Consider the following 10951-nt stretch of genomic DNA (forward strand, 5'->3'; position numbering starts at 1 on the left):
ATTGTGTTAGTAAAATATTTCCAGGCAGGTAGCCGGAAATATTCTAGAAGTTTCCGAGGGGATCGTGTAACCCACGTACCGAAAACTGTCGAATCTAGTCAGAGTTGCTAGTCGGTAAGATGTAATTAAATTTAATAATAAAACAAATAAAATAATTATAAATAAAAGTAATAGCAAACTGTCTCGGTCAAAGTATAAAGGGTCCGCGGTCAAAGTCTCCGATAGTAAATAAATTAAGTAAAATTAAGTTAATTAATTACATAAACAAAATAAATCGTTACGAAAAAAAAAGTAAGTAAATGAAATAAGGAAAGTTATTGTGATATGAAAAGTACCTGAAATAGGAAAAGTAAGAAACATGTAAATTGTAACGAGTAAATTTTGAGTTGAGTATTTGGGTAAACGTGTTTTGTAGTTTTGAAGTTTTGAGACAAATAATTGGTAACGAAAGTGAAAAGATATAATAATTAAGGAGGATTAAAGATAAATAATAAATTAATTAATAACTATTTGAATTTTCAAATTAATTAATTTGTTAAAAATTTGCGGGTAAATTATTTTAACTCAATGTGTGTGAAAATAAAGTCCAGGGGACTGAGTAAGTGTGTGAGTGAATTAAATCAGAATTTTAACGAAAAATTGTAGTAATTAAGTCTCGCGATGGCGAAGCGATTTTAAAATAATTGTGTGTGCGAGTGTGTGGAAAATGCCAAAGATAATTGGCCAATTTTAATAAGGAAAATATTGCGGGTATTAATTTAATTAGTTTTAAGGAAAATATTGCGGGTTATAAATAAATTAGGTTGAAGTGAAATATTGCGGGTTGATAAATTATAAGGCTTAATAAATATAAGGGTTATAAGTGATAGTTATAAGCTTATGAAAGGTATAAAAGGTTTATAAAACGCATGAAAGGTTTTTAAAGTTTATAAAGGTCTACAAGGTTCATATAAGGTATAAAGTAATAAGGTTTATAGAGGTCATAAAGGTTAAAAGGTTAGCTAAATAAATAAAAGAATATAATTATCAAAGTAATATTTAAATTATTTATGAATTATACTTCCTCATCCTTCTCTTACAACTAAACAAATTACACCGACCCTGACGATTTAAGATCCGGCTCTGGAAGGCCGTTATCACTTCCAGTGGCGCCCTTTGATAAAAGGACGACCAGAGTAACAGCATAGCCTTGTTATATTTGGCGCCGAACTTTTGAAAAACCCCGTAAAATGTTTAAGAAAGGTTGAGGAATTGATTTATAATTGGTTAATTTGTCATGATATTGGAATATCGTGGCAGTCTCGCATCAGGTCAGCGAGCAACAGAGGGCAGCACACGCTGCTCACACGTCTCATCTGATATATTGTTATTATAATTATTTTGTTTACCTATAAGATTTTGTTTTAATTATTGCGTTAATAATACTTAATTGATTTCCAAGATATAAATTGTGTTCAATTCAGGAAAGTTTACTGATTAATTGAATCATATAATTTGACTTTTGTAGCGCTGGGAGAAATAATTGTGCATTTTATTTATATGCTTAGTATTATTACGATTGGTTGACGCATGCAGTTGGCACCCGTAAATTTATTTATCATAAATAAATTTACTAGTGCTATGAATAAATCATTGCTTGATTTATCGTTAAATCATATTAAGAATTAATTATGAAAGAGACAATTGGTCATTTATCGTCGGGAACTGGATAAATTATACGGCCAAAGTTATGTACTATGTTGGTGGTACTGGAAAAAATAACATGCGACAGTTATGTATCTCCATTTGGTTGAAGTGAGATATATAACAAAATGGCGCCGGCTGAGGTGCCGGCATGAGATTCACGTGCTGCCATGGTCAAACATGTGATAATCTCTGTAAGAGTAGAGTGTGTGCTCCTGTTACATTACCATAATTATAAATTTGACGCCATTTGGTAGTTTGAGTAAATACTATAGATCCATTGGCATGATCCGAGTATTTTGGAGAAGCATTAAAGGAAATACATTTATCGTATTAAATTCAATCAAGGGAGTTGAATAATTACGTATACTGTAAGTACTTCTAGCTAATACATTGGCGTGTAATTTAGTTCCCGAGTTGATGATCATTTGTCCGTCTCATGAGAGTGAGTGAGATAGCGAACTCTAAGTATTAATATTTCTCATAAGCATATGATGGAATGCGTGATCATTGTGCCCAGTAAATACTAATGCAATGAGGAAATTATCCGGTATTGTTTTATCATTACCAAATATTGATTGTGATAAATATTTGGTTATTTTTTTAGTATTATTTATGCGCATTAATTATTATTTCATTATTAGTGCGTCACATATTTAGTTGAGTATTATCAATTCTGGATTGTTAATTGTTATTATTTACAAGTTATTATTATTATTGCGTTATAAATGGTACGCATATAAATTATTCATGATTAATAGTTATCATGTGCGCTTATTATTTATTTACAAGTATTATTCACAAGGAATTATTATTTTACGATTAGTATCTTTTACGAGTATTTCTATATTTTTTGACTATCACGTTCGAGTGATATCATCATTTACCTGTGCTAAAATATTTCTTTGCGTTTAAGATATTTATTGTTTATACGTTATTAGTATTTTATGAGTTGTATACGCATACACGTATTATTTTGTAAGTGAATTATTATTATTCTCATTCATATCATTCATGTTTGATATGCGATGCAATTGATTATTTAATTTTATGATTTAAAATATAATTGAGAACACATGGTCACCAACCCGGCATTTATTTGACTTTTATCTGTAATTAATAGCTATCTCTTTCTTGCCAATCCTCTCCCTAACTTGAAAACTGCTCCCTGATCGTTTTATTTCCATTTTTATTTTATTTGAGTTTAATTTGATCGTGGAGGTGTGCGAACTGGCGCCCAATTCGGTTTCTAACCCAGCTTGAGCAGAGCTGAGTGTCCAGGGAGATTTTGGTTATCTCTAAGTGGGACTTTTGCTTTTGGTATTATTTGTATTTTCAGTTTTCTACCATCGGAGGGTCATAACGGCTATTGAACACCCACCACACTTCGCCGTGGGACGTATGAAATAGAAGAGAACGTTATAAATTGTAAAAGGAAATAGTCGTGTGGAGATATAAGATATAAAAATTATTGTGGTTTTTGAGTACTAAGAGAAAATTGAAAAGTTGAAATTTTTGCTGAGAAAAGTTAATTGTGAAAATAATTTGGTAGAAAATTTTGTGGTATATAAAATTGAAAACGAGTATTTAGCAAAATAAGTAATGATAAACGATAAGGAAAGTTTTGTCAAAGCATGAAGTAATTTTAACAGATAAAATTTAAGTCTAAAATAAGTACTCTAAAATATTTATAATTATTAGTAAGGATAATAGTAAAATTAAGTAAAGTAGTTGTCAGCTAAAAACTCGAGAACAACAAAGACTTTACTTATTACCAAACACGTCATATTTCTAAATTTAGAATAATTCTCGGACATAAAATTGAAAAACAAAAAGATTAAGTTTTAACGGAATTAAAATTATAAACAAAAGATCAAAAGTTATAAAACTTAATAATTAAACGAACAACATTCCTTTAAGTTGACAAACTATTATTCTAAATTTATAAATGCTCAAATATTGTAAAAATCATAAACATATAAAATGTTTACTCAATTACAAAACTTAGACAATACAGAAGTCATGGATGTGGGTTAGTTGTCAGCAGGTAGGAGATATAACCTTTTGACAACCACACCAAATCCAGGTGCATCACTTGTATCATCGACAAATGTTACGTTTTCGACAGCAACAAGAACAGTACATTTGGTGACATCGACTTCAAGGAGTATGACTAATCCACTATCTCAAATTTTAAATTCCGGTAGCCATGGATTTGTCAGAGCCGCCGATGGATTGGATTTTCCACAAAGTACGCAGGCTGGTGACGTCCATAGGCTGTTACCTGGAAAAAATCGGATAGTCAAAGAACAACTGGAAACTGATGCAGCGATCAACCAACTGTCTCAATTACTCAGATAAGTTTTAATTTGTAATAAAGAAATTAACAACAGGATAAACGCACTTGAAAACTCTTGGCGTTTAAATTCACCAATTAACTCGAGTGCAGCTAATTTTCAGTCATTTGGTTCAATCTTTGCCTCGGTGGGTCAAGTTTTGGCGAGGGGGGAGTACCCAGCTGCTAATAGTCAGTATTATGGGCCTCAAGACCGGCTGCTCAAATCTCTCGCACTCTTATCATCATTCTCACGGCGGATAAGTGATCGATACTATAGTCGATACTACAGTTGATCACCAATCAATCATAGGCGTCTCCGCTAGTTGCATTCTCATCGCAACGACCGCTCGAGTGGGGATGAAGAAAACGGAAGTTCTCTCTCTCTCACACTTTTGCGCTCTCTCTTATACATATTGCTCAAAGTGTTCTCATGGCTGACGCCACGTGCATTTTATAATCTCAGTGCTTTTATTTAATCAGTTGCGTTCTCATTCAATCAATTATCTCATTTTGCTTTAAGTAATTCATATTAATTATTTTGCATAGTATTTTTGCTCTCAGTTTAGTATCTCAGTGCATTCTCAATTAATTTAGTCTCACCGCGTGTACCTGCATTGTTCGCGCCTAGTCACTATCTTCTTGGCTTCGTGTCGTACGCGAATTAAATTGCATTAAATAAATTAAAAAAGACGCTTTTTAGTGTAAATCTCATCTCAAGAAATTCTCATACAGTGTATGTATTGTAAATAAAATATTTATTGATAATATTAATGCAAATTCAGTGTTATATAAAATTATTAACTACCCGCAAATTTCACACACACCAGATCCTCTCATCCTTATAATTAATTAGTATTAATTATTTAAACACCAGCAATATCACGGAATTCAACATCCCTAGCCACAATATCAACCTGGTAGTTGTCATGATGATAGGCCTGATCCAGCTAGTCAAAGCATATCGATTCCAGATCTTATCAGCTATCTCCAAAACCAAATACGGTGTCACGGCTGCTACATTCAAAAATTTAATTTTTTTAAGACCTTTTATACATTAACCTTTTTATATATTACGCCGACTTATTGACGCCGGCAGTCGTACCGGACAAACATACCTACCTGAGCGTTGTCAACGCTTTACAATTAAGTCATATTGTACTAATGGACCACGCGTATTATAGATTTTTCTTTTCTTGAAATTTCATCATTTTTACTTAACGTATTTTTAGAATTTATGTATCCATTCCCATTTAAGAATCTAAGCATAAGCGCTGTAATATTTTCTTTGATTTTCCATCTTAAACCATAGACCACCCAACTCATGTGCACCTGCATGTGATTCTTGGAAATTAGAGAAAGCTAATGGAAACCTCCAATTTTATGGCTTTCTGCACGAGCATGCTTGGTGACAAAGTGATGCCAGGTCATCAGCCTATTTAATAGTCAAAATCTGTTTCCCAGGGATCACACGTGTACATGGGCTTAGATCTTTTGGGCGAGTCCGAATCTTTTCATATGGGAATCAAGTTACCACCACTTCTCATATGTGAAGACTATATAAAAGACCATGGACTTTAGCTCATTAGTTCTTTTGGGAATCAAACTCTGAACCATACCGAACTCCGGACACTTGACGGTGTTTGTAGCTAGAGGATTGATAGGAGAATAATTGACGTGATATTAAATTTACTATTCGGTCAACGGTAGCTGGGCATACGAACCGGACCTTGATCGTCGTAAGTCGTGAATTAATACCAATCGAAAGAACCGGTAGCGTTGATTATCTTCATCTTATTTTAATCCATTTAATTTCATTTTATTTTTATATTGAATTGTACCATGAGAAATGTGAAGAATCAAAGAATATTTTACCGTGATCAATGCGAAGATTTTGGATAATATTTTACCGCAAAAAAAGCAAAGAATTTGAATATTTTGAAACTATTTTACCGTGAAAATACGCGAAGATTTTATAAACAAATTGATATTTTATTTTACCGCGAGAAGCGTGAAGACATTCATTTTATTTTTAATCTACGAAGATTTAGAAACGCATAAAACATTTAAATTGATGCAACAAAGCATACTAAATAAATAAATAAATTGATAAATTTGAATCATATTAATTAACTGCAACAACGCGTTGTGAATAAGTGTCTTGTGTTACTGCTGACAGTCCTGACACCTCACCTAAACCTGTTTAGGGTAAGTTTTAAACATTGTAATCATTATCTGGTATTTTCTAAATTTACTTGAAATATTTGTAAACCATATGCATGAAAAATTTACTCTCATATTTACTATTTTAAATATTGCCATTTGTAACTCTTTTTGTATATTGAATATTTAGTCCTCAATAAATAAATACTCGTTAATATAAAACATTTGAAAAGCATTATTTCTCAGACAATTTTACTTTAGCAATGAGATACTAGCTTCACGAGGCTTTTCGGCAGCCCACCTTCCTTTATCCCTTAGTTTTCTACCTGTCTAGCCGCTCAGACCGATAGTTCACAGTAGGGAGTACACAATCTTACATTTACCGCTCAATGTTTGATTGTGAAATTAGATCAGTCACCTCATGTATTGGAAATTGCTTTGGGTTTTATCAATATTGTCTTCAACAATATTGTGTGGGCGCGATTTAAATATAAAATAGAATGAATTGAGCATTTGGTTAACGGTAGCCGGGCATACAAACTGGACCTTGATCAATATAAGTACCCTTTTATTCAATACATTTTATACGAATATCGTACCTACGCCCATCACGATCCCCAATCGTGACAATGGAAATTACAACTATCTCAACAACAAGAAAAGGAGTCTGCAGCGCCAGATTCCGTTGTCTAATTTAAATTACAACAACGAGCATCAGTGAGAAAGGGCAAGGGATTGCCTCCAGGCAGGTGATTGTTTCTACAACTCGCCGGAGACACCCGCTCCAGCTTCTGAACAGAATTAAGGCAGGAATAATGGATCAATTGCTGATGGAAGAAGGTGGAAAATCATTCTGAGCAGTTTGAAAATGGGAAACTTGCATTTTCCGCAAGAAGATATAACTGTTAACGACTTCCTATATACAATCGAAGCCAGAGCCAATAGAAAAGGGTGGACAACAAGAACTTCTTAAAGCTATGAGTTACATACTCTAGGGAGCTGCAGCATGTTAAGGCTTATTTCAGTAAATAAATAATTAAATTTTAGCAGAATATTAATAATTCTAATGATAAATAAATGAAAACTGATCGATAGCAGAATGTAAATGAGGTAAGTATAAATTGAAACTAGTATATTATTTAAACAATATTATATATTTCTATGATTTATATGTAATTAGAAAGATACTTTATCATAGAACAAAAAAGTTTTTGGGTCCGTAGCTGTATCTACATTATTCAACAAATTATAAGCTATGAAATTTCAAGAAATATCAAAAAAATCTTAAATTTTTATAAACAAATGCTTATAACAACTGATAAACAATAGTTATACGATCGATTTTAAATTTATTTCAAAGAGAAATAAATCCTTTAGAAAAATGACTTAAATGTCCTTTACCGTATCTTTTATAGTTTAAAAGTTATAACAATTTATAACTTGATAAATTATGTAACGGCTGAAATTTCATTAACATATAATATTTAAAAATGCTGTAAAAAATACACAAAAATTTTTTTCTATATTTTGTTATGTATGGTTGTTTTTGTAATTTTTTGTAGTTTTCGAAAAAAAATATAACGATTAATATTAATTGTTTATAACAAATTGTTAAGTTAAGAAACAATTGAATTATTTATTAAAAAAATGTATTTCTTTGTTAATCCGTTGAAAAGAGTCAATGATGATTCGTAAGAAAAAAATAATTTCTTAACTAATTATTTAAACAATTGAAATATGAAAAAAACGATTTTAAACAATTAAAAAATTTATTTAAGAAATTTTTTTTTTTTTTAAATCATTATTTTACCTATACAATAAGATGGTAAAAAAAATTTTTAAAACATCCCAAAATTGTCTATTTGTTGATAAACAATTTCTTAAAAAATAGCGTAAAATTTTTTTTTCCACTGTTAATTAATACCTATGGTAGATGCAAAAACAGCAATAATAAGATATTACTGAAAAAAAATTTTTTTCATAACATTTCTTAGAAATTTCATTTTTTGTTAATTGAAAAAATTTATAATTAACAAAATAATAAACATTACAAAATTTTTTTTGCATTACTTTATTAAGTACCTAAATGATAAGAGCTCCACGAAGGGAAAAATTTATAAATGAATTATTTAAACTTTTATACCGTAATTTATAAAAACAGAGATTGGAAAAAAATTAGTTAATTAACAATGGTGTAAATTTTTGAAAAATCGATATAAAATTTTTTTTTCACCGAGGTTTTTTTCGTTCAAGTGTTTAGATTACACCATAATTTATTCAAATTTTTAAATTGTTATTTAATACTATAAAAAAATTATTTTAGGTGATATACCGGCTTTTTAGACGGCGCGCCTATGTCGTAACGACCTCGCGGAGCCCTATTTTCAGCGTTAAAAAAAAATTATAAATAATAGAGATAGAATTCCGGGAGTTGGGAGTTTTTTATTGGAAATTTCCTCCTCTTTCAGGATCTTTTTTCAAAATTCCTTAAATATCATTATTTTAGAAATTATTAAGGAAAAACCAAATTCCTTTTTTTTTTAATCTTATTTTGTTTATAACAATCGCAATTTTTCATGTGCTAAGAAGCCCTTAAAAAACATTTTTCTAGACATCATTCTTCATCCAATGAGCTATCATATATATTTTTAGGAGCTTTATGTCTATTTAACACGTTTTTGAACTTGTTGACTAGACTAAATCCACAGCAACAATATCAGCAGTTAAAACAAGCTCAAAGATCAAAATCAAGGCTTCGCTGGCTTTTCCAAGATTTACTAAACTGTGTTTCAACTGTGACATATATGGACATCTATTTAGAGCTTGCATCAACCCAAGAAGGGACGTTTGCAATGTATGCTTTAAAGTTCGTCACTCGAGACAAAATTGTAGTTAGCTGACAGGGGTAGATAACAATCTACTGGAATATTTGTTGCCTAATAAAATAATTCATAGTCATCAAGAAGATAAAAACAGTCCTGGAAACATCTAAAAAACGATTAATACCTGGACCGAACTTCCTGTCGGCTCGGGATATCCATGGAGTAACAAAAGGGTTATATGAGACGATAAAATTAGCCGGCCGGAAATTTTGCAGGCAGGTTGCCGCAATTTTCCCCTCCAGGCAGTTCATTAATACCCGATTGTCAGTATGAGATTTTGCAGACAGGTTCACCGCATTAGTTTCAACCAGGTGGTACATGAAATCTGTTAGCCGGAGTAAAGTGTTGCAGAAAGTTGTAGTATCTACTTTACCGCAATACTCCAGTCCAAGCAGTTCTCACATGAAATTACAGTGTCAACAAATATCATAACATCGAGAAAAAATATTTTCTACGACCAGAAATAATGTCAGTGAATTTCATCAAAGCCTTGGGTCAGTCACCACGTGTGATAAGATCACAATTCTGTCATTAAAGATCTAGAATTGCCAGATCGAACTCTTAATTTTCTTTCGATGATCTCAACAATTGATCGTATGAATAAGAAGTGAAGCTAACATATCTTGGCCGCTTTTTCTGTAACTAGGCAGTTCAATAAGCCAGTTTACAGGATCGCAGGCAGTAGACTCGATTCCAACATCTTCATCTATCGTAACGGTATCGGAAACACTAAGTCAGTTTCAAGAACTTTATATATGACTTTCAAGTTGGACTAGCATTTTCAATTATCGCTAACCCGGGCAACAGCCTGGCAGGGGGGAGTGTAACGGGGTAAATTGAGTTTTATTATCAACCAAAATCGTGATTTTCCACGATTGGTCAATTACCCTACCTGCAACCCCAAAGGAGCATTTGATTGAATTTTTTAACTTGTCGCTGGGCGCGCTAAGTAAAAATGCTAATACGAGAAGCCCAATCATAATTAGGCAGAGTGGGAATTTTCCGATCATGGCCGAAAATCATCGAGTGAAATTAATAAAAGTAGAAGAAAAAAGTGAAGAAGGAGGAGAGTCTGCAGGACCGGGTAATCACCCAAACGCACACGGAGACCGAGCCAATAGGACTGGGCAACCATCAAGGCAAGACTTGTGACTGAAGCGATCCAACTTAGAAGAGATGCCAATACCATAGACGCCATTATCCGACGCTATTAATATACCAGGTAAATTATTTAATTAGGAGTTGGTTTTCATATTGTGGAACCAAGCTATAAAAGAAAATACAATTGATACAAGATAACAGGCAGGTAGCCGGTACCTTTTATTATTAAGAACTAATTGCGTCTGAATAGCAGGTTGAAAGAGAGTTCGAGTGTTTTGGCGAAGACGAGAATTTGATCCGAGTAAATTTGGAGAAGGTCACACGAGACACACACGGTCTATAACAACTACCCGAACAAGAGAGAACCTTATACACGGAGTAGAGAGAACATTACACAAACAAGGACAACTAATATAGAACAAGCGACGGGAAAGAATCAACGGAAATCGTTATAGGTATTCTGTAGAGTATTCCAGGCGGGGAGCCGAAATATTTATTAAGTAAAACAGATAATTTAACGTCGTGTTTTCGAAGTATTGTCATGTCAATTTAATGTGTAATAAAATAATTGTAAAACCCGGACTCAACGATAAGTAGCTTTGATATTTCCAGGCAGGTTGTTTAAGTCACTCACCGGAAAATTCTTCTGGAATTTTCCAGGCAGGTGGTGTAAAGCATTCGCCGGAAAATCAATTGCGTTCTAGTCAAAATTATCTAGTCAGTAATATTAAGATAAATTTAATTATAAGTAAATTAAATTAATTACACAATAAAATCAATTAATAAT

Source organism: Microplitis demolitor, chromosome 10 (genome assembly GCF_026212275.2).
Source record: "Microplitis demolitor isolate Queensland-Clemson2020A chromosome 10, iyMicDemo2.1a, whole genome shotgun sequence".
Classification (NCBI taxonomy): domain Eukaryota; kingdom Metazoa; phylum Arthropoda; class Insecta; order Hymenoptera; family Braconidae; genus Microplitis; species Microplitis demolitor.